This window comes from Gopherus evgoodei, chromosome 21, assembly GCF_007399415.2.
Source record: "Gopherus evgoodei ecotype Sinaloan lineage chromosome 21, rGopEvg1_v1.p, whole genome shotgun sequence".
Taxonomy (NCBI): domain Eukaryota; kingdom Metazoa; phylum Chordata; order Testudines; family Testudinidae; genus Gopherus; species Gopherus evgoodei.
Window position 1 is genome coordinate 7,186,767 of NC_044342.1, and position 22,820 is coordinate 7,209,586.

The window sequence follows — 22,820 nt, forward strand, 5'->3', positions numbered from 1 at the left end:
CATTGTGTGGACGGGTGCAGCGTCAATTCAGTTTAATGCTGCTACATTCAAAATAAACTCATAGTGTAGACCATGCCTGTGTGATGATCATAGAACATTAGGGTTGGAAGTGACCTCAGTCCAATCCCCTGCTCAAAGCAGGACCAACTAAATCATCCTAGCCATGGCTTTGTCAAGAGGGCCTTAAAAATCCCAATGGATGGAGATTCCATCACCTCCCTAGGTAACCCATTCCAGTGCTTCACCAGCCTCCTAGTGAAATAGTTTTTCCTAATAGCCAACCTAGACCTCCAACCTGTTACTCTGCTGGTTCAGAATGTAATGATCAATGTTGAATTATTCATTTATAAATTAATTTAGTAGTAGTGGTCATACATTTGATTTTAACTTCATGTACTAAAGGATGGCTATCCAAAGTTTGTGAACCTTGGAAAACCTTAAAACACACACACAAAAAGAATTCACATAAAAATGCCATTGTTCTACAGTTTGTTTTTAATACATATTTTTCTATATTTCATAACAATTTGAAGAATTCATAAAACAGAGATTTTTATTTTAGGGGAATTGTGAGTCAGTTGTCCCATATTTTTTTTAAATTAACTGTAATATTTTAGGTTCACCCCTAAAAATCAGCACTTCAAACTAAATCTGAAAATGATTGCCAGGGCAGAGTTTTTATGCTCCACTAAATATGTGGGCTGTAAATTTCTGCAATAGCGACTTGGCCTCTGCCTTGGCTCCATTTTTCAGCTGTTTCCAAGAAGCAGGGTGGTGACAAATGGGTGGAAATTCACCACCTTTGAGAATTACCTGGGACAGACATTTGTACAGCTCTAATACTTCAAAGGATTCAAGTAGGAAATTGAAATTTGAGATGGTCTAGAACTCAGAGGTGGCCATAAAAGTGTGTCTTGATTTGGCTGAGTTCTAAGCCATGGAAAATCACCATTCATACTAGTTCAACCAATTTCATTCAACCTTTGTCGCTTACTGTCCTTAACATTCCAGCTGGGGTTTATCAGAGGAAGCTAAGAGAGTAAAATATGCTCGACCCTTTGAAAATATCAACTCCCAACCATACTCCTCAGCCAATGGTACCCAAACTTTGGGGCATGTGTGGAGGAATGTTTGGGGGTCTTGGTGGGGCCCAGGCCAGGCCCCATGCGGGGCGGGAAGGGGGCAGCACCCAACTCTGCTCCAGCCCCACCTCCAGCCGTGGCCCTGGTTCCTGGCCCTGTGCCCAGCTCCGCCCACTGTCTTGGACCCCAACCTCAGTCCCAGCCCTGGCCATGGCCCTGGTTGCCAGCCTTCAACATGGCCCAGCCACGGCTCCATTTCCAGCCCCATCCCTGGCTCTGGCCCCAGACCTGTTCCTAACTGCAGCCCCAGCCTCAGCCCCATTACCCCATCCGCACTCCCTCCCCACCCCAAGAGCCACAGCCCTGGCTCCTGGAGGGGGGGTCCGGACAGGAGTAATGGGAGGTATGACCCTGAAAAGTTTGGGAACCACTATCCTAGGCCCCATTGATCTTCCTAAATTGTTCTGAATCAGACACACAGAACTATACCCAGAAGATAAAACAGATGGCCATCAGCATCCTTTCCCTCACCAGGTTACTTTTTGGCCCAGGGGAAGGTGCACTGGATTGGGAGCCAGGATCGTATTCTTCTGAATGACCGCTATTAGGAAATCTGTGCACTCCAAACACCTTATTAACAAGCAAGATCTCAGACCTCTGTCCCTGAAGAGTGACAAGTATCAGCCACTCCATTTCACAGGTGACATTTTACTGAAGTGAATGGAACCGCACTGATTTACAGCATGTGGCGATTTGGTCCAGAGGACCCCAGAATGGACAGTGACTGGAATGGAGATCTGTAGTGGATAGGGATGAGGAGACCTTGCTAGAGCTGACTGAAAATTTCCTGACAGAACCGTGTTGCTGATTCAGCAGATCTGATGTGCTCCCTGGGAACAGGTGGATTCTGTCCCAGCTTTCGATGTAACCAGGCCAGGAAGCAGACTGGCTAAAGTGCCCACCATTCAGCCAGCCTAGCAAATGGAAGGCCAGCTGCCAGGTGACCAGGACTGCACAGGTCCCAGGCAGCCTGCTGGTCACTCAGCGTTACTGGCTCCGCTGTAGCGCACTTCCTGGGCAGACTTTCCCCAACTCCCTGAGCAGCTGACTCCCTGGGCAGCCATAACCTCGCCCCCTGCAACAATCAACGCCTCAGCAGCTAGTTCACTGGATAGGCAGCTTCCCATCTCCCTGGGCATCCCAGAAAGTCAAGCAGCCCCATGAGCCTGCGAACAATTTTCAAGGTTTCACTTTTTGTCCCTGGGCTGTTGACTTGGGATTAAAATTTGTTTCAACACCCACAGGAAGGAAATTCTGTTTTCCAGGCAGCTCTATGCCCTGCTCTTGTTCATTGCAGAAGCTAGAAAGTGTGTAGCCAATGGCGCACAGGCCTAACAGAAGAGAAGGGATGGTCTAGTGGCCTCAGGCCAAGGAAAATTGGCTTCTACCTCTGCTTCTGCTACAGATTTCTGAAGGAATGTTTGGAGAGTCACTTCCATCAGGACTTTTGTGGGTGGCCACCAACTTGACAGGCCTACAGTGTGATTTTCAGAGATGTTGAGTACTCATAACAGCAGCAGAGGTCACTGGGAGAGCCCAGCCCACCTCAGAAATCATGCCCAAGGAGCCTCAAACCAAGCCTAAACCAATAGACTTCTGCCAGCTGGGACCCCAACAGTGTGCTTATTAGACAAGTCACATTCTCTGAGGACTAGAGGTCACTGGGGATTTTTCAAATAAAGTTATTTTTTTTCTCAGTGGAAAATTTCAATTTGTTGAAATGGAAATTCTGGAGGGAAAATTTTGGTTTTGATGAATGTTTCATTGGTCTAGAATGGGATCTGAACTAAAGAAGAGAGCCCACTCCAAGGGTAGACTGGGGTTAGGACACTGATCAGAGGAGTCTGGGGTTAGTCTATCAATTGTGCTGGTGGGAGCTGTTCTCTTTCTATAAATAATTCCATATTTAAAGCTCTACAGAGCTGGAAGCTGGAGGCTATAGCTTGGTGCTTCAAGGGACGTGGGTGAGCTGAATTCGAATCCCTGCTCTCCCTGTTTTGAACCAGGAAACCCAGAGCTGAGCCCCTGCTGGCTTTGGGGGAGAGGGTGGAGCCTTGCAGCAGAGTGTGGGTGGGACCACAGCCTGGGTTGGGGGGAAGTAGTCTCCCCTGGCCTATTTTACCTGCTGCCCATGGGTTTAATGACCTGGCTATTTTGGGGTGGGTGGGTATTGCTCTTGTTCTTTGTCAAAAATTTTAGTAGGCCTTAGATTCATCCTGAGGAAGAACAGGGTGGAAAATCTGTTTCCCACTCAGTGCTAGCGAGGAACCATTTTGTTCCACATATTTTTCTTCAGGGTCATTTGGATATCCCTGTTCCTCGGGCTGTAGATAAAAGGCTTCAACATGGCAGGCAAAACAGTGTAGAACAGGGAGAGAAGTTTAGCACTGTCTGGAAATTCATTGGATCTGGGTTGTAAATAAAGGAGGATGCCGGAACCATAGAATAAAGCCACAACAATGAGGTGGGAGGAGCAGGTGGAGAATGTTTTCTTCTTGCCCGCAGCTGATGGCATCATGGAGGATGGTGGCAATGATTTGGATGTAGGACAACAGGATCAGGGCAAAGGGCACCATTCCAAAGAAAGTGACCATGATGTAAGTCAAGGTTTCATTCATGGAGGTGTCAGCACAGGCCAGCAACAGCAGAGGGGCTGGGTCATAGAAGAAATGGTTGATCTCTCTGGAGCTACAGAAGGGTAAAGTGAACACCAAACCGGTCTGCACTACCTGGGCTGGGATGCCGATAGTCCAGGAAGTGGCTGCCAGAAGGACACACACCTTCTTGTTCATTATCGTGGTATAACACAGGGGGTTGCATATTGCCATGTAGCGATCATATGCCATGGTGGCCAGAAAGGAAGATTCAGTGCTCCCAAAGCAAAGGAAGAAGCCCATTTGCATGGCACAGACAGAAAAGGAGATGTGTTTATCCCCTTAGATGAGGCTCACCAGCATTTTGGGGGACAGTGATCGAGGTGTAACCGACCTCTAAGGCAGACAAATTAGGCTACGTCTACACTACAGCATAAAATCGAAATTACTAAAACCGGTTTTATAAAACCGATATTATAAAATCGATTTTATGCGTCCACGCTAGGGCACATTAATTCGGCGGTGTGCGTCCATGGTCCTAGGCTACCATCGATTTCCAGAGCGGTGCACTCTGGGTAGCTACAGTAAAAGAATGAGACCAATAACTTCGATTTCTGTCCACACGAACCCTAAATCAGTATAGTAATATCGATTTTAGGGTTACTCCTCTCGTTGGGGAGGAGTACAGAAATCGATTTTAAGAGCCCTTAAAATCGATTTAAAGTGCCTTGTAGTGTGGACGGGTACAGAGTTAAATCGATTTAACGCTGTTTAAATCGATTTAACTGTGTAGTGTGGACCAGCCTTAGAGAGGAAAAAGTACATGGACCAGGCCTTAGAGATCCACCAAAGTTACAAGGATAATGAGGAGGTTTTCCACCACAGTGACCAGATAAATGGCTAACAGTGCCACAAAGAGTAAAACCTGCCGCTCTGGAGAGGTAGAAAATCCCAGAAGAAGAAACTCAGTCACCACTGTTGGTTTCCAGTTCATCATTTCTTCATAAGCGTTCAACTGGAAGACAAACAGAGACAGGTATTACATGGTGTATCCACCATCTCCAGGCCTTCTATCAACCAAGATTGGATGCCTTTCTCCAAAAGTCTGTGGCTCTAGAAAAGCCCAGCAGCCACATAGTTCTGAAAACGGGGTTCTATTTCTTTCCACAGAAAATGTCAAAAAGGGTGGTTTCCATTTAGAATGAAACTCAGTTTCAAAATATTGAAATCTTTCGTGAAACAGAATCACTTTTCTCCCTCAGCTCAACTCATAACCAGAGCTGGCCAAAGTATTTATTCTGAAGTGCAGTCATTACGAGTGGGCTTGAATGAAGAGGAAATAAAGGACTATGCATCAGACTCTACCTCTTTGGTCAATAATACCTTAGTCAGCAATGTGTGCCCCTAATTGCAAAAGAGAAATTCTGTTACCTTTTCTCTCAGGCTGGGATTTTCAAAGGAACCTAAAAAATTTATGCTTCTTAATTTCAATGGGATTTGGGCACCTCATTCCTTTGTGCACTTGAAAATTCCAGTCTCACTGCTGATTTCAATACGACCATTCAAGCAGTGAGATACTAACTCAACATATATAAGAATGTTGACCTGCGCAATCAAGATTACTTGAGACAAAAATCCCATTAAATTGGGATTATGATTTTCTTGAGTTTAATACTAGAAAGTCATAAATATTTCACACAGATTGTATTCACACTCCATTTCTCAGGCCCTGATCTTATAATCAGATTCATGTGGATTAACCTGTAGCCCATGTGGAGATAACTGAAATCAATGTTTTCTCCCTTTCTCCTATGTTTTAGCTGACTTCTCTATTTAGGTTAAAAGTTCTTTGGAACAGAGACTTTCTTTTATTCTATGTTGATCCATACCTAGCCCTAAAGGGCCCATGCTCGGTTGGCCCCTAGAAGTAGCATAATGAACATGGTAACTACCACTAAGAAGGATGTTACTCTGCATGGGCATAAGGGAACATCTGCATGAATCTTGTTTCAGAAGCAGGGTTACAGCTTCAGTTAGATGCTTTGATTGATGGAAATCATCATGAAACAAATGACCAGTTAATAATGGTTGTCACAGGTCAGGGCTAGCAGAACCTCTGACCTCTCTCAGCGTCTCCCTGAATGCAACCTATTCTGGTGACAGGCTTCTTGCCTTCACCTCTCTGGGGTGGAATCCGACAGTTCGCCCACTATCAGACAAGGGTACAGCCCGTTGGGTACCAACTGTGTTTGCTCCACAGGCCCAGCTGGATTTGGCTGCCCTACAAGGCTTCTCTTTGGGATCTGGGACTAGTGGTGAACCCAGTGACAACAAAACAGCCTTTTCAAAACAAAGTATTTAATCTCAACAGCAGGAATCAAAGCATAACAATTAAACAACAGAAGGTCTGTATATACCTGTCTTACTTAAAGTTAACCCAAACACCCATGCTTCTAGGATTGGAGTTCAGTCTACTTTCCCTTTCTTCCTGTGTCTGTCTCTGCCAAGCTTCGAGGCTCTGGTTTTCATCGACTGCAAAGTTGTTTGATTCAGTTTTCCCGTTTGAATCTCTCCCCCGACCCCCAAATCAAGCTGGAGGTTCGGACTCAGTCACAGGTAAACATCAAAGGAATTGACACCTAAATTGTCCTGATAAGTATTGGTGAATGGTGCAATCTGAAAATTATACCTTTCTTCCTGCCTACCTGCGGTCCACTTGTTTGAGAGTTAACCTCTTTGTAACAATATAGCAACCAACACCAATACAAGCCAACAAATAGACGAACGAAGAATATTCATAAAATAATATAGACATCTCCCTCACATAGGGTGACCAGATATCTCGATTATATAGGGACAGTCTCAATTTTGGGGTCTTTTTCTTGTATAGATTCCTATTATCCCCCACCCCAATCCCAATTTTTCACATTTGCTGTCTGGTCACCCTACGCTCACAATGATAATAACTCTATTTACCACTAAAAACTTTGACAAATATCAACAATGGAAAATCTTACCTTTATAGATAAAAGAAATTTAAAAATAAAATGCCAAGATTTTATTGAATTGATAGTAAGAGATTAACAATTACAGCAATCAAACACATAGAGTTTGCCCATTTGTTTAATTTAATGATTAATTATTAACTAGACAGCTAGATAGACATTATGTCTTAGGAAATTTTCTTTTTCATGCTTTTTCTCCTCATTTTTGTATTGATAATAAAAAACCAACAAATATAATTTTCATCCTTTTAAATAATTTTACAGTAATTTTGGCTACTGCTATTAACAAAGTATTTAACCCTAATTCCTAGTACTGTATCTTTAGCTTCCCATGCCTCCGTTTCACCTTTGCCATGTTATTGATGTTTACATGTATCATGACCACAGCAGTCTCTGGAATGTCTCTAGTCTTTTGACTAGAGCTGGGTGAAAGTTTTCCAGAATAACAGTTTTCCATCAAAAAAGGATGATTCAAGTAAATAAAAAAAGAGAATGTACCAATTTTGTATATAGAGGCCTCAATTACCAATCACTTCCCTGTTGTGCTGGGTGTTTCACACACATGTTTTAAAGAGACAGCACCTGCCCCCGAGAACTTACGGGCAGGATGAAACAGGTGGACAAGAAAAGTTCAGTAACAATGGGTAAAGATAGGAAGAGGTCTGCATCTCCCTCACCCTTTTCCTTTGCAACCACCTCCCAGATAAACCAGGTTTTTCACCAGCTAACACACACTAGCTTTATGGGAAAACATAAAATATTCCCAGCCTGTCAATCTCTCCTATTCCTTTCTTCCAGCTCCTGGATGGACCCAGGTCTACAAGGCCACACCATACACTCCTCATCAGATCCCGACCCCATTAATTCCACTTCTTTCCAGACCCCCTTTATTCCCTTCTCTCACTAGCATCTTTGCACCTTCTCCGTTGCTGCCAGACTGAGATTTTCAAAGCTGCCTGACAGTTTGGGCACCTCATTCCCATTACACTTTAGTGGAAATGGTACTCAAAGCCATGAACTGCCTTCCCTGAACCAGTTCTGCACAAAACATCTCTCTCCACCTTCATTTCAGTCTTCGGACCATCACCTTATTCTAGAATGTCTCCAATAATATTTCCAGTCCTGAAAGAAAGAAAGAAAGAAAGAAAGAAAGAAAGAAAGAAAGAAAGAAAGAAAGAAAGAAAGAAAGAAAGAAAGATGCCTGTGCTACTAGCCAAGCAATGCTCATTGCCCAGTTGTATGTGTTCTGTCCCACTACATCCATCCATTGCCTGTTGTTATCTCCCCAGCATTTTGTCTTGCCATGATCAGCTGAGTCAATAGGCTTTTAGGACAAAGACCATGTCTTTACTTCCATTGTAAAGCACAGTGCATCCCACCTAGCTCTCAATACACAGCTTAAAGAACAACATGAGACAATATCATTATTAGTTCTCTAATAAAATCAAGAACATTTCTCACCTGCCTTGAGAACAAAGGGCAATTTCTTCTGGGGCTCAACAGGCAGATATAAGTGTGAGCCAAAGAACATGTCTAGGAATACAAGTCCTTATGGGTGATCTCACTGATCTCCACAAACAACTGCAGCCTCCCCAGAGCACTGTCTGCCTTGAACACCAGTGTGAATAGCAAGGATTCATTAAGTTTAACATAATCAACTAATGTTTCAGCACTCAAGTGAGTAACTCTTCCTCTAGCAGTTAGTCCCAGAGTTCTCCTGCCCTCCTCAGCAACGATCACACATTGCCCAAAAGAATAAGGATTGCAGGATTGGGTCCTTAAGGGAATGTCTATATCATAGATGAGAGCTAGCTTGGTTCCAGCTAGGGCACTAAAACTAGCAGTGTGGATATTGCAGAGATGCAAAGTGTGAGCTGCGTTTGAGAGCCAGATCTACTGCCTGAGATGTAATGTCTACACTGCTAGTTTTCACTCACTTGTGGCTAGTACAAGCCTGTCTTCTCAGGCTGGGGGGCTCACATCCACCTACAGTGTAGATTTAGCCCTAAGGGTCTTCTTCAATCCACTGAGTCATCCATTGAGTTTTGCTTGCAAAAGTGGCCTCCTCCTGAAGCCCTTACTCACACAACTGGTAGTTACTCATGCAAGTGCTCATAACAAAGCCAGCATGGTCACTAGAGTGAGTTATGGTTACTCGCGTAAGGTTGTGGCAGGATCAGGCTCAAAAAGTGAAGAATTGGGCCTAGGTCAATTACACAGAATGAATTTGGAGCTGAACCCTGGTTGTGAAGCCAGCAAGAGCTGTTTGTGCTCAGCACCTCTTAGGAATGGGCAAACAAAGCTTGTGTTGAGACTATGCATAAACTACTTCCTGAATTAATGTAATCTGGAGCTCTGCACTGGGCCAATATGTCACCAACAAAGGGCCACATTAAATAGTTTGAAAACTGTGTGATTCATGCACGACTTTTGTATCCAAGTCGTCAAGTTCCCATGGGTTGCAAATGCCAGCACTTGGGAAACAGTGAGTTCTCAGTCTTTTAAAAACTTCCAGTCCAGACTGGTTGCCTTTCAAACATAAGTTATTGGGATCAGTACAGGGGTAACCAGGTGAAATTATCCATCCTTTGCTATTCAAGAGGTCAGACTAGCTGATCTAATGGGTCTTTCTGGCCATTAGATCCATTAATCTATTAAAAAAACAAGAACATCTAAAATCTTTGGTGATTATTTCCGAAAGTGGTTTACAGCCTTACTCCAACTCACACCATCAGTGAATTTGCTTTCTGAGGCTTGTTCTTTACGGCCCCAATTCAGCAAGGTATCTAAACATGTGCCTAGTTTTTAAGGATGTTTGTTGTCCCATGGAACTCTGAGAATTCTCTTGTGCTTAAAGTTAAGCATGTCCTCAAGTACTTTGTGGAATTGGGGTATAAACTGCTCAGACGCTGAGGGAACTTTTACCCTGAACACTTAGGCACCTACAGGATGAGGCAGCAGTCAAGCAGGGGTTTTGTGGATCATGGTGGAGCCTAAAACTGGGCCTTAAGTGCTGAAAGCTGGGGTTTAGATGCCTAAATATCTTTGGCACCTTATAGACTAACAGACGTTTTGGAGCATGAGCTTTCGTGGGTGAATACCCTCTTCGTCAGATGCATGCATCTGACGAAGTGGGTATTCACCCACGAAAGCTCTTGCTCCAAAATGTCTTTTAGTCTATAAGGTGCCACAGGATTCTTTGCTGCTTTTACAGATCCAGACTAACATGGCTACCCCTCTGATACTAAATACCTTTGTGACTCTGTGCCCCAGGCCTCACTTACTACTGTGTTGTCACTCGGTGAGCACCGTTGTGGGTTCCTTACATTGTTAGCCATGGGCGGTGGGTATAATAGGCCAGAGGAGGCTCTGCCACCCTCAGTGCTGCCACAGCCACACCCGCCAGACCCTGGTTCCTGAGTTTGGTGGCAAAGTTTTTGTTTTATTATGCTCCATGCAGGTTCTGGGGTGGCTGAGGTGGCACATACCATGTCCTCATCCGCCCCGAAACCTGCATAGGGAATATCAAAAGCATCTTCTAACAGATCCCTTGGCTTTTCCCCTGGGAGGGTTGGGTCCTGGGAGAGGAGACATGGCACGGCTTCTGCCAGGCCAAGGCTCCTAGGGAGCGGGGGGTGCTCAGGGCTTCGCCCAGCCCGAGGCTCCTTCAGTCAAGTTGGGGGGTACTCAGGGCTTTAGCCAGCCTAGTGCCCCTGCGGCCAGGGGAGGGGAGGTACTTGTGGCTCCGGCCACAGGAGGCAAGGGGTCTCTGGGCTCCGGCCATGGGCAGAAGGGGTGGAGCCAGGGGCTAGCCTCCCCAAAGGGGGGCTCCCCCCAGCACACATGTTGTCAGCACTTTGGGGTGTAATTGTCCTTTTGTTCTGCCTTTTGCAGTGCCTAGTCCATGACAGGGCCTCTGTGAACTATGGCAACAATAATACTGTTGCCTCTTTCCAACCCAAGCAGCTAGTCATAGTTCAGGACTCTGGGGGAGTTCCCAGCTGGAAGCAGAAGCCAGTAGAGGATGGTGTTCGCTCAGATGCAGTCTTGTTTATTTACAAGAGATGTACCAAGTCCTGCTTCTCCAAACACATGAGGCGCTAGAAACCAAAGGAGCAGTTCCTCAGCTTATGGCCCCAAGCCTCTCTATCCAACAGATCCACAAGATCTCTTCAGATTTTGTCAGAGTTAAAAAAAATGCTTATGATGCAGAACATTGTAATGATTCCCTTTGGAAGAGATTTTCACAAGATCGCTCAAGTGAGGTTCCTGTCTCTTATAAAGAGGATGGGAAAAGGGTAACATCATTTCTGGTGCTGCTTTACCAGAATGACACAGGTTCTGGCCAGCGGGCTGGTCTCCTTCCAACCAAACTCTGGACCACTTGAAAAAAGACTTGATGAACTGAAGAAAGAGATGAATTGACACGATCCCATCAGCTGCTATCTGCTTCATGACCCAAACAAGGATGATAATCCTACATTCCTGGTACAGGAGAAAGACAATATTTATGGTATATGAAACTATGATCATTTCCTTTGCCCTTCAGGCTTCTACAGTGCACTGCAAATGCCTAGTGAGACAGAGGGCAAAATGTTCAAAAGTGCCTAAGCCCCTTCATCAGGGGTTCCTAAGTGAATAAGGTGCTTTTGAAAATGGGACTTAGGAGCTTTAAAACATTTTAACCAGAAATTCTATAGGTGACAGCTGGATCATGTGATGATTGCCTTTCTGTTCACTCCCTCCAAAGAACTTGGCATTGGCCACTGTCGGCAGACAGGATACTGGGCTAGATGAACCTTTGGTCTGACCTAGTATGGCCATTCTTATGTTCTTATCTGTATATGTAAAAAAAAAAAATTGGAAAAAGCCAAGATTTTCAGACTTGACTCATGATTTTGTAAGTCTCCTTTTTCAGTGCTCAACAGGAGACATTTTAAATGGCCTTGAAAGTGCTGCGCGCCCACCCTCCGAAAATCACTAGTCACTTGCTACGTGGTGTAAATTATTCAGTGAAGAACAGCAACATTTGCTGAAGAATTTTTGTGATCAAAGAGCATCCAACCAGCTCTCTATGTAGCGGGGTGGTCACCCACTCCTGCCCTGAAGTCCAACCTCCTGCTCAAAGCAGGACCAAGTCCCAACTAAATCATACCAGCCAGGGTTTTGTCAAGCCTGACCTTAAAAACCTCTAAGGAAGGAGATTCCACTACCTCCCTAAGTAACCCATTCCAGTGCTTCACCACTCTCCTAGTGAAAAAGCTTTTCCTAATAGCCAACTTAAATCTAAACCTTCCCCACTGAGAACAGTCTAGATCCATCTTCTTTGGAACCCCCTTTCAGGTAGTTGAAAGCAGCTGTCAAATCCCCCTTCATTCTTCTCTTCTGCAGACTAAACAATCCCAGTTCCCTCAGCCTCTCCGCATAAGTCATGTGCTCCAGCCCCCTAATCATTTTTGTTGCCCTCTGCTGGAGTCTTTCCAATTTTTCCACATCCTTTTTATAGTGTGGGGCCCAAAACTGGACACAGTACTCCAGATGAGGCCTCACCAATGTCGAAAAGAGGGGAATGATCATGTCCCTCATTCTGCTGGCAATGTCCCTACTTATACAGCCCAAAATGCTGTTAGCCTTCTTGTCATAAACAGATAGCTAAGGGTTAATGTTCTTTTACCTGTAAAAGGGTTAACACAGGGAACCTGAAACACCTGACCAGAGCACCAATCAGGAAACAAAACTTTTTCAAATCTGGGTGGAGGGAAGTTTTGGGTGTGAGTTCTTTATTCTTTGTCTTGGGTCTGACCCTCTCAGCTCTGAGAGTGATTTTTCTATCTCCTGGCTTTCTAATCTTCTGTTTCCAAGTTGTAAGTGCAAGGATAGTAAGACAATAGGTTTATATTGTTTTCTTTTGTATTTACATGTGTGTAGTTGCTGGAGTGTTTTGAATTGTATTCTTTTTTAATAAGGCTGTTTATTCATTTTTTCCCTTTAAGCAATTGACCCTGTATATCGCCACCTTGATACAGAGACTATATATCATGTCCTTTTTCACTCTTTTTATATAAAGCTTTCTTTGTAAGACCTGTTGGAGTTTTTCTTTAGTGGGGACTCCAGGGAATTGAGTCTGCAGCTCACCAGGGAATTGGTGGGAGGAAGAAGTCAGGGGGAAAATCTCTTTGTGTTAGATTTACTAAGCCTGACTTTGCATAACCTCTGGGGGAGGGGGGGAGAGAGATTAGCTCTCTCGGTACTTGTATTTTCAGGACTGGAAGCAGGGAATCTCCTAGGGTTGTCCAGGGAGGGGAGCCTGGGAGGAAGTAACAAGGAAACAAAGGGAGGCGGTTATTTCCCTTTGTTGTGAGACTCAAGGAATCTGAGTCTGGGGGTCCCCCAGGGAAGGTTTTGGGGAGACCACAGTGAGCTAGGCACTGTATAATTCCTGGCTGGTGGCAGCATTACCAGGTCCAAGCTGGTAACTAAGCTTGGAGGTTTTCATACTAACACCCATATTTTGGACGCTAAGGTCCAGATCTGGGAAGAAATGTTATGACATGGTGTGCAGCGTTGTGGGATAGATAGAATCCAGAAGCCAGTAGGAATATTATATTTTCTTTTCTCTGCTAGGGGCTTTTAAGCAGAGAGGGTTTTGTTTTAAAAGGAACCAGAGAGAATTTTTGTTTTCTGTTCTCTCCTGGCAGTAGCTTGCATATTAAGCAAGGAACCATTAAGGAACTATTAAGAGTCTTTTGTTAGACTATAGCACTCCGATTGACAGTCAGGTACCCAGCACAATACACATACAAATAAAGTGGTTTTTCTGGTTTACTTTACATTTAAAAGATTAGCTAGAGGAAGAAAGGAAAAAAAGGCACTGTTGCTAGGCAGACCCCAGGAGGCAACAGAGAACCTGCAGTTCAGACAATAAACACCAGAGGGCACCCCAACACAAGAAAACAGGAACCAGAATGTCACAAAAACCAGAAGCAGTACAGCTGGAAGCAATGGAAAAACAGATAGAACTACTAAGAACACAAATGGCCAGAGATGAGGCAACTCACAAACAAGAGATGGCTACAAAAACAAGAAGATGCCAAAAATGCAGCCCACCACAGAAAACTACAAGAAGAAGAGGCAGCCTACCGCCGAGAAATGGAAAAACAACAACAAGAAAGGGAAGAGAGGGAAAAACAGAGAAAACATGAACTGGAGTTAGCACAGGCTGGGCAGCATGCTCCAGTCAATCCTAACAACCCTTTGCCAATTATGGTTCCACATCCCAAGAAATTTCCCACCTACAAGGCAGGTGATGACACTGAGGCCTTCTTAGAAAATTTTGAAAGGGCCTGTCTTGGGTACAGCATCCCTGAAGACCAGTACATGTTAGAATTGAGGCCACAGCGCAGTGAACCTTTAGCAGAGGTGGCAGCTGAAATGCCTAAGGAGAAAATGAACGACTATAAACTTTTTCAAACCAAAGCCAGATACAGAATGGGGATAACCCCGGATCATGCCCGTCGGCGTTTCAGAACCCAAAAGTGGAAACCAGATGTGTCATTTCCCAAACACGCCTACTATGTTGGGAAAAGTTATGAGGCCTGGATATCAGGAAACAATGTTAAATCCTTGGACGAACTGCACCTCCTCATACAAATGGAGCAGTTCTTGGATGGTGTTCCTGAGGACATAACGCGGTACATACAAGATGGAAAACCCAAAAATCTCACCGAGGCAGGGGAGATTGGAGCCAGATGGATGGAAGTGGCAGAAAGCAAGAAAGCTACTGTCAAAGGGAACGAATACCCCAGAGGGCACACCGACAATAAACCCTACAACTGAGGGCAACCAAAGACCCCACCTACAACCCAAGGAAAGTCACAGACACCCTATTCTTCCACCTCACCAATATCCAGTAACCCACCTCAACCCAGTGACCAATCAGCTGGAAGATGCTTTAAGTGTAATGAACTGGGACATATCAAGGCCAACTGCCCAAAAAACACCATCTGAGTGCAGTTCATTACACCACCATCACACCAAAGATCCCCAGGCCCAGATGCCTCTCAAATACCCTTGGAGCGAAGGGAAAATTTGAGAGTGGGCAGAAAGAAGGTTACTGCGTGGAGAGACACGGGGGCACAAGTGTCAGCTATCCACCAATCCTTTGTAGACCCCAAATTTATCAACCTTAAGGCCCAAGTGACAATTTACCCCTTCATGTCTCAAGCTGTAGACTTGCTTACAGCTGAACTGCCTGTCCAGTACAAAGGCTGGTCAGGAATGTGGACTTTTGCAATCTATGACAATTATTCCATCCCCATGCTACTGGGGGAAGACTTGGCCAACCAGGTGAAGCGGGCCAAGAGAGTGGGAATGGTTACACGCAGCCAAACCAGGCAAACTTCCAGACCCATTCCTCTTTCTGAGCCATCCACAGATGCCCCGTCTGTGTTACCAGATACCCAGACAGAGGTAGTGGACTCGGATTCCATGCATACCACTGAAACAGCCACAGCACCTCCAGTCCCAGGCCCGGAACTGGAACAGCAACCAGCACCAGCAATTGCAACCACATCTTCAAACTCAACGCCAGAGGGCACCAGCGAGCCAGAACTGGCAGAAGCAACAGACAGCCATACCCAAAAAGCTCAGCCAGAGCCTGAAATACCCTCAAGAGCACCAGCAGAGAGCGGTTCACCAGCAACGGAAACAACCCCATCACCTACATCGCTTCCAGAGGGACCAAGCCCAAGTCCACAGTCTGAGGAAGAACTGGTGACCCCAGCCTCAAGGGAACAGTTTCAGACTGAGCAGGAAGCAGATGACAGCCTTCAGAAAGCTTGGGCGGCGGCACGGAGCACCCCACCGCCTCTCAGCTCTTCTCACCGATCCCGGTTTGTTATAGACCAAGGACTTTTATACAAGGACATTCTTTCTGGTGGACACTGGGAAGAATGGCATCCTCAAAAACAGTTGGTGGTTCCAACTAAGTACTGGGGGAAGCTCTTAAGCTTAGCCCATGATCATCCCAGTGGCCACGCTGGGGTGAACAGAACCAAAGACAGATTGGGGAGGTCCTTCCACTGGGAGGGGATGGGCAAGGACGTTGCCAAGTATGTCCGGTCTTGTGAGATATGCCAAAGAGTGGGAAAACCCCGAGACCAGGTCAAGGCCCCTCTCCAGCCACTCCCCATAACTGAGGTCCCATTTCAGCGAGTAGCTGTGGATATTCTGGGTTCTTTCCCAAAAAAGACACCCAGAGAAAAGCACTACGTACTGACTTTCGTGGACTTTGCTACCCGATGACCGGAAGCAGTAGCTCTAGGCAACATCAGGGCTAACGCTGTGTGTCAGGCCCTAACAGACATTTTTGCCAGGGTAGGTTGGCCCTCCGACATCCTTACAGATTCAGGATCTAATTTCCTGGCAGGGACCATGCAAAAACTGTGGGAAACTCATGGGGTGAACCACTTGGTTGCCACCCCGTACCACCATCAAACCAATGGCCTGGTGGAAAGGTTTAATGGAACTTTGGGGGCCATGATATGTAAATTTGTCAATTAAAACTCCAATAATTGGGACCTAGTGTTGCAGCAGTTGCTTTTTGCCTACAGGGCTGTACCACATCTCATTTTAGGGTTTTCACAGTTTGAACTTGTGTATGGTCCCGAGGTTAAGGGGCCATTACAGTTGCTGAAGCAGCAATGGGAGGGGTTTACCCCTTCTCCAGGGACTAACATTCTGGACTTTGTAAGCAACCTACAAAGCACCCTCCGACACTCTTTAGCCCTTGCTAAAGAAAACCTAATGGATGCTCAAGAAGAGCAAAAGGCCTGCTATGACAAACATACCAGACAACGTTCCTTCAAGGTAGGAGACCAGATTATGGTCTTGAAGGCGCAACAGGCCCATAAGATGGAAGCATCATGGGAAGCGCCATTCACGGTCCAAAAGCGCCTGGGAACTGTGAACTACCTCATAGCTTTTCCCAATTCCTCACTAAAGCCTAGAGTGTACCATGTTAATTCTCTCAAGCCTTTCTATTCCAGAGACTTACAGGTTTGTCAGTTTACAGTCCAGGGAGATGATGCTGAGTGACCTGAAGGTGTCTACTACGATGGGAAAAAAGACGGTGGCGTGGAAGAGGTGAACCTCTCCACAACCCTGGAATGTCTGCAGCGGCAACAAATCAAGGAGCTGTGCACTAGCTTCGCCCCATTGTTCTCAGCCACCCCAGGACGGACTGAACAGGCATACCACTCCATTGACACAGGTAATGCTCACCCCATTAGAACCCCACCCTACCGGGTGTCTCCTCATGCCCAAGTTGCTATAGAACAGGAGATCCAGAACATGCTACAGATGGGTATAATCCACTCATCTACCAGTGCATGGGCATCTCCAGTGGTTCTGGTACCCAAACCAGATGGGGAAATATGCTTTTGCGTGGACTACCATAAGCTAAATGCGGTAACTCGTACGGACAACTATCCAATGCCATGCACCGATGAGCTATTGGAGAAGTTGGGACGTGCCCAGTTCATCTCTACAATAGACTTAACCAAGGGGTACTGGCAAGTACTGCTAGATGAACCTGCCAAGGAAAGGTCAGTATTCGTCACCCATGCGGGGGTGTATGAATTTAATGTCCTTCCTTTCGGGCTGCGAAATGCACCCGCCACCTTCCAAAGACTTCTAGATGGTCTACTAGCAGGACTGGGCGAATATGCAGTTGCACTGGGCGATGATGTGGCCATTTCTTCTGACTCCTGGCCCGAACACCTAGAACACCTGGAAAAGGTCTTTGAGTGCATCAGGCAGGCCGGACTAACTGTTAAGGCCAAAAAGTGTCAAATAGGCCAAAACAGAGTAACTTATCTGGGACACCAGGTGGGTCGAGGAACCATAAACCCCCTATAGGCCAAGGTGGATGCTATCCAAAAGTGGCCTGTCCCAAAGTCAAAGAAACAGGTCCAATCCTTCTTAGGCTTGGCCGGGTACTACAGGCCATTTGTACCACACTACAGCCAAATCGCTGTCCCACTGACCGACCTGACCAAAAAGACCCAGCCAAATGCAGTTAAGTGGACTGATGAGTGTCAAAAGGCCTTTACCCAACTTAAGGCAACGCTCATGTCTGACCCTGTGCTCAGGGCCCCGGACTTTGACAAGCCATTCCTAGTAACCACGGATGCATCTGAGCGTGGTATAGGAGCAGTTCTCATGCAGGAAGCAACGGATCACAACTTCCATCCTGTCGTGTTTCTCAGCAAGAAACTGTCTGAGAGGGAAAGTCACTGGTCAGTCAGTGAAAAGGAATGCTATGCCATTGTGTACGCCCTGTAAAAGCTACGCCCATATGTTTGAGGATGGCGGTTCCAGCTACAAACTGACCATGCTGCGCTAAAGTGGCTTCATACTGCCAAGGGGAACAACAAGAAACTTCTTCGTTGGAGTTTAGCTCTCCAAGATTTTGAAATTCAGCACATTTCAGGAGCTTCTAACAAAGTAGCTGATGCTCTCTCCCGTGAGAGTTTCCCAGAATCCAGTAGTTAAAAAGTGTTCTTAAAGTGTAAAAGTCTGTTAGTTATATACTTAGTGGTATATGTAAAGGTGCATGTGTTGTATTAATCTGTTTATTTTAAAGTTCTAGGAGGAAATCGCCACCAGTGAGGTTCCCTACTGTCTGCAATTTGGGGGGCGTGTCATAAACAGATAGCTAAGCGTTAATGTTCTTTTACCTGTAAAAGGGTTAACACAGGGAACCTGAAACACCTGACCAGAGCACCAATCAGGAAACAAAACTTTTTCAAATCTGGGTGGAGGGAAGTTTTGGGTGTGAGTTCTTTGTTCTTTGTCTTGGGTCTGACCCTCTCGGCTCTGAGAGTGATTTTTCTATCTCCTGGCTTTCTAATCTTCTGTTTCCAAGTTGTAAGTGCAAGGATAGTAAGACAATAGGTTTATATTGTTTTCTTTTGTATTTACATGTGTGTAGTTGCTGGAGTGTTTTGAATTGTATTCTTTTTTAATAAGGCTGTTTATTCATTTTTTCCCTTTAAGCAATTGACCCTGTATATCGCCACCTTGATACAGAGACTATATATCATGTCCTTTTTCACTCTTTTTATATAAAGCTTTCTTTGTAAGACCTGTTGGAGTTTTTCTTTAGTGGGGACTCCAGGGAATTGAGTCTGCAGCTCACCAGGGAATTGGTGGGAGGAAGAAGTCAGGGGGGAAATCTCTTTGTGTTAGATTTACTAAGCCTGACTTTGCATACCCTCTGGGGGAGGGGGGGTGAGAGATTAGCTCTCTTGGTACTTGTATTTTCAGGACTGGAAGCAGGGAATCTCCTAGGGTTGTCCAGGGAGGGGAGCCTGGGAGGAAGTAACAAGGAAACAAGAGGAGGCGGTTATTTCCCTTTGTTGTGAGACTCAAGGAATCTGAGTCTGGGGGTCCCCCAGGGAAGATTTTGGGGAGACCACAGTGAGCTAGGCACTGTATAATTCCTGGCTGGTGGCAGCATTACCAGGTCCAAGCTGGTAACTAAGCTTGGAGGTTTTCATACTAACACCCATATTTTGGACGCTAAGGTCCAGATCTGGGAAGAAATGTTATGACACTTCTTGGCAACAAGGGCACACTGTTGATTCATATCCAACTTCTCGCCCTCTGTAACCCCTAGGTCCTTTTCTGCAGAACTGCTTCCTAGCCATTAGGTCCTAGTTTGTAATAATGAATGGGATTCTTCCATCCTAAGTGCAGGACGCTGCACTTGTCCTTGTATACACAGAGTCCTTTTTCTCTGTGTATATATATATCTTCTTACTGTATTTTCCACTGCATGCATCCGAAGAAGTGGATTTTAGCCCATGAAAGTTTATGCCTAAATAAATTTGTTAGTTTCTAAGGTGCCACAGATACTACTCATTCTTTTTGCTGATACAGACTAACATGGCTACCACTCTAAAAGATGTTGCCGCAGTGCACGCTCCATTAGAGTCTGATCAGGATAGTGACTGAAAGTGATATCACCCAATAATCTCGCTAATGGATTCCGACCGGGAACAGTGGATGAAGGTTGCCCTGCTTCCATAACAGGGGTTTGGGAGGTAGTGGAGAAGGGTGAGAGCTGGCTGGGATTGGAGCATTGAGGCTGGAGACACTTGGCGGGTATTGGGGAGTTGGGGTGGGTAAGGAGAGGTAGGGCTGTGGGGGTCCTTGCTGCAGTGCAGCAAGCTGGAGTCTGCATCCCCCGCAGTGCATTGGGGCTGGTGCAGAGCAGCCCATGGGGCGTGGCGGGAAGACAGCATCTCCCATGGGGGGGCAGGGCCCCTCTCAGCAAGGTCGGCACCTCCCAGAGCATCGCGGACTACTCCCCAGCATCATGGCAGCTTCCACTTTCAGTCTCATACTGCTGGCCCCTCACCCTAGAAAGGAGATGGCCAGGCCGGCCTGGCAGCAGCTGATGGGAAATGGAGGCAGGAAATACACTACATCTCCTATGGTGCCTCTGGGCTAGGATCGCCAACTTTCTATTCTCACAAAACTGAACACCTTTGCCACACCCCCTGCCTGCACCTTCCATTAGCCTGGTCAGTTCGTAACTCTGGGGTTCATAACTCTGAGGTTCTACTGTATCCCCACATTGACTGGGTACATGTCAGGACAGGATGCTGAGATAAAGTTTCTAGACACCATGAATATCTGCTTCTTGGAGTAGCTATTCCTGGAGCCAACAAGTGGAGAGGCCACCCTTGATTTAGTTCAAAGTGAAGCAAAAGATGTGGTCCAGATGGTGAATATAGTTGAAACACACAGTATTAGTGACCATAATATAATTAAATGTAAAATCCTTGGCGGGGGGAGAAAGGGGGAACAACACCAAAGAAACCCACCACAGTAGCATTTAATTTCCGAAAGGGAAACTACACAAAAATGAGGAAGCTTATTAAATGGAAATTAAAAGGTACAGTTACAAAAATGAAATGCCTACAAGCTGCATGGAAACTTTTAAAAAACATCATAACAGAGTTTCAAATTAAATGTCTACTCCAAATTAAAAAACATAGTAAGAGGACTACTAAAGTACAACCATGGCACTACACAAAAGAATAAATGGACACAAATCTGACATCAAGAATTACAACATTCAAAAACCAGTCGGTGAACACTTCAACCTCCCTGGTCACTCAGTTACAGACCTAAACAAAAAAACTTCAAAACCAGTCTCCAACGAGAAACTGCAGAACTGGAATTAATTTGCAAACTGGACATCATCAAATAAGGCCTGAATAAAGACTGGGAGTGGATGGGTCATTACGCAAAGTAAAAGTTATTTCCCCATGCTATATTTGCTCCTACTGTTACTCGCACCTTTTTATCAGCTGTTTGAAATAGGCCATTCTGATTACCACTTTAAAAGTGATTTTTTCCTCCTGCTGATAATAGCCCACTTTAATTGATTTGTCTCGTTAGAGTTGGTAAGGCAACTCCAATCTTTTCATGTTCTCTGTGTGTGTATATATATCTTCCTACTGTATTTTCCACTCAATGCATCTGATGAATTGAGTTTTAGCCCACGTAAGCTTTTGCCCAAATAAATTTGTTAGTCTCTAAGGTGCCACAAGTACTTCTCTTTCTTTCTTAAAAATAAATTAAAAACAGGTGGTTAGAGGCATTAAGGCATCTTTTAAAAATTGGAAGTTAAATCCTACTGAGGAAAATAGAAAGAAACAAACTCTGGCAGGTCAAGTATAATAATTAGGCAGGTCGAAAAAGAATTTGAAGAGCAACTAGCCAAAGTCTCAAAAATCAACAGCAAAGAAATGTTTAGGTGCATCTGAAGCAGGAAGCCTGTCAAACAATCAGTGGAGTCACTGAACAATCGAGGTGGTAAAGGAGCACTCCAGGAAGACCAGGCCCTTGCAGAAAAGCTAAATGAATTCTTTGCATCTGGCTTCACTGCTGAGGATGAGAGGGAGGTTGAAAATCCAGACTCCTAGGTTTTATTCCCAATTTTGGGAGGAGAATGAATCAGGACACCTGGGTTCTATTCTCAGCTGGGCCAGTGACTCACACAAGTAACTTGGGCCCAGCTCTCACAGATATTTAGGTGCTTAATTCCCAGTGAGAGTTATACATCTCAATGCCTTTGAGGAGCTGCCCCTTCACCTATTTCAGAGCCTGTTTCTCCACTTGTAAAATGGTGACAATAATGCCTACCTTTGGGCTACGCACAGAAAGGAAAATTCTGCTGTGAAATACACCAGTTTAAACCTGGAGCAACTCCACTGAAGTTAACAGGGTTATGTCAGTGTAAGTGAGAGAACAGTATGGTAAGAAGCATGGTACACAAGAGATTTTATTATTTTCCTTTGCAGATTTTGCCAAGATTTTCCACATTTATGTTACCCACAAATGTTATTGAAATCCTGCATTGCAGATGCCTCCCCCTAGCCTTTGTTGACTCTGAATCTGGATATATATAAGGATTGTCAAAGGCTTCTGAGGGTATTAGATGCCTATGGAAGTTAGGGTGCTTAGGTACTTTTGAAATCCCACTAGATACTTTTCAGCATCTTCAGCTGCCTATACGACCTGGCTCTCTACTGCCAGTATCTTTCCATATTTTCCAGTCCTGGGACTTCAGAATGAGGAAAATCCAAAGTGATATATAAATGTGAAATATGTTTATTGATATTACACTATTTATAAGGGGTTTGGAAATCAAAATGACCCCAGCATTACAGGGCTAAATTTTTTAAAACTAGGAGCCTAAATTCAGATTCCTAAACTCTGATTTAGCCTCCTAAATAAGTGACTTTCAGAAATGCTGAGCAGGGTTGCTCAGTACTTTTGAATGTCAGCCCAATTTACAGCCCACATACGGATTTCTGGACAGTGCCTCTGAAAACTTCAGCCTAGCTTTTCAAATGTTGGCTCAAGATTGTATTCCCTAATACAGACTGAAAAATCTTTGAGATTCACAGAAAACCATGGGTTTCTGTCACACACATTTTCCTAAAATCAGCTCTGTAAAGGTATTTCGACACATGGTTTGCAGCCACGGATTAATGTTTCTA

General features: G+C 45.1%; 1 pseudogene; it reads right to left on the bottom strand.

The window, feature by feature from the left end:
• Positions 1 to 3,399: 3,399 nt before the first annotated feature.
• Positions 3,400 to 10,079, bottom strand: LOC115637852 (annotated as a pseudogene).
• Positions 10,080 to 22,820: the final 12,741 nt, after the last annotated feature.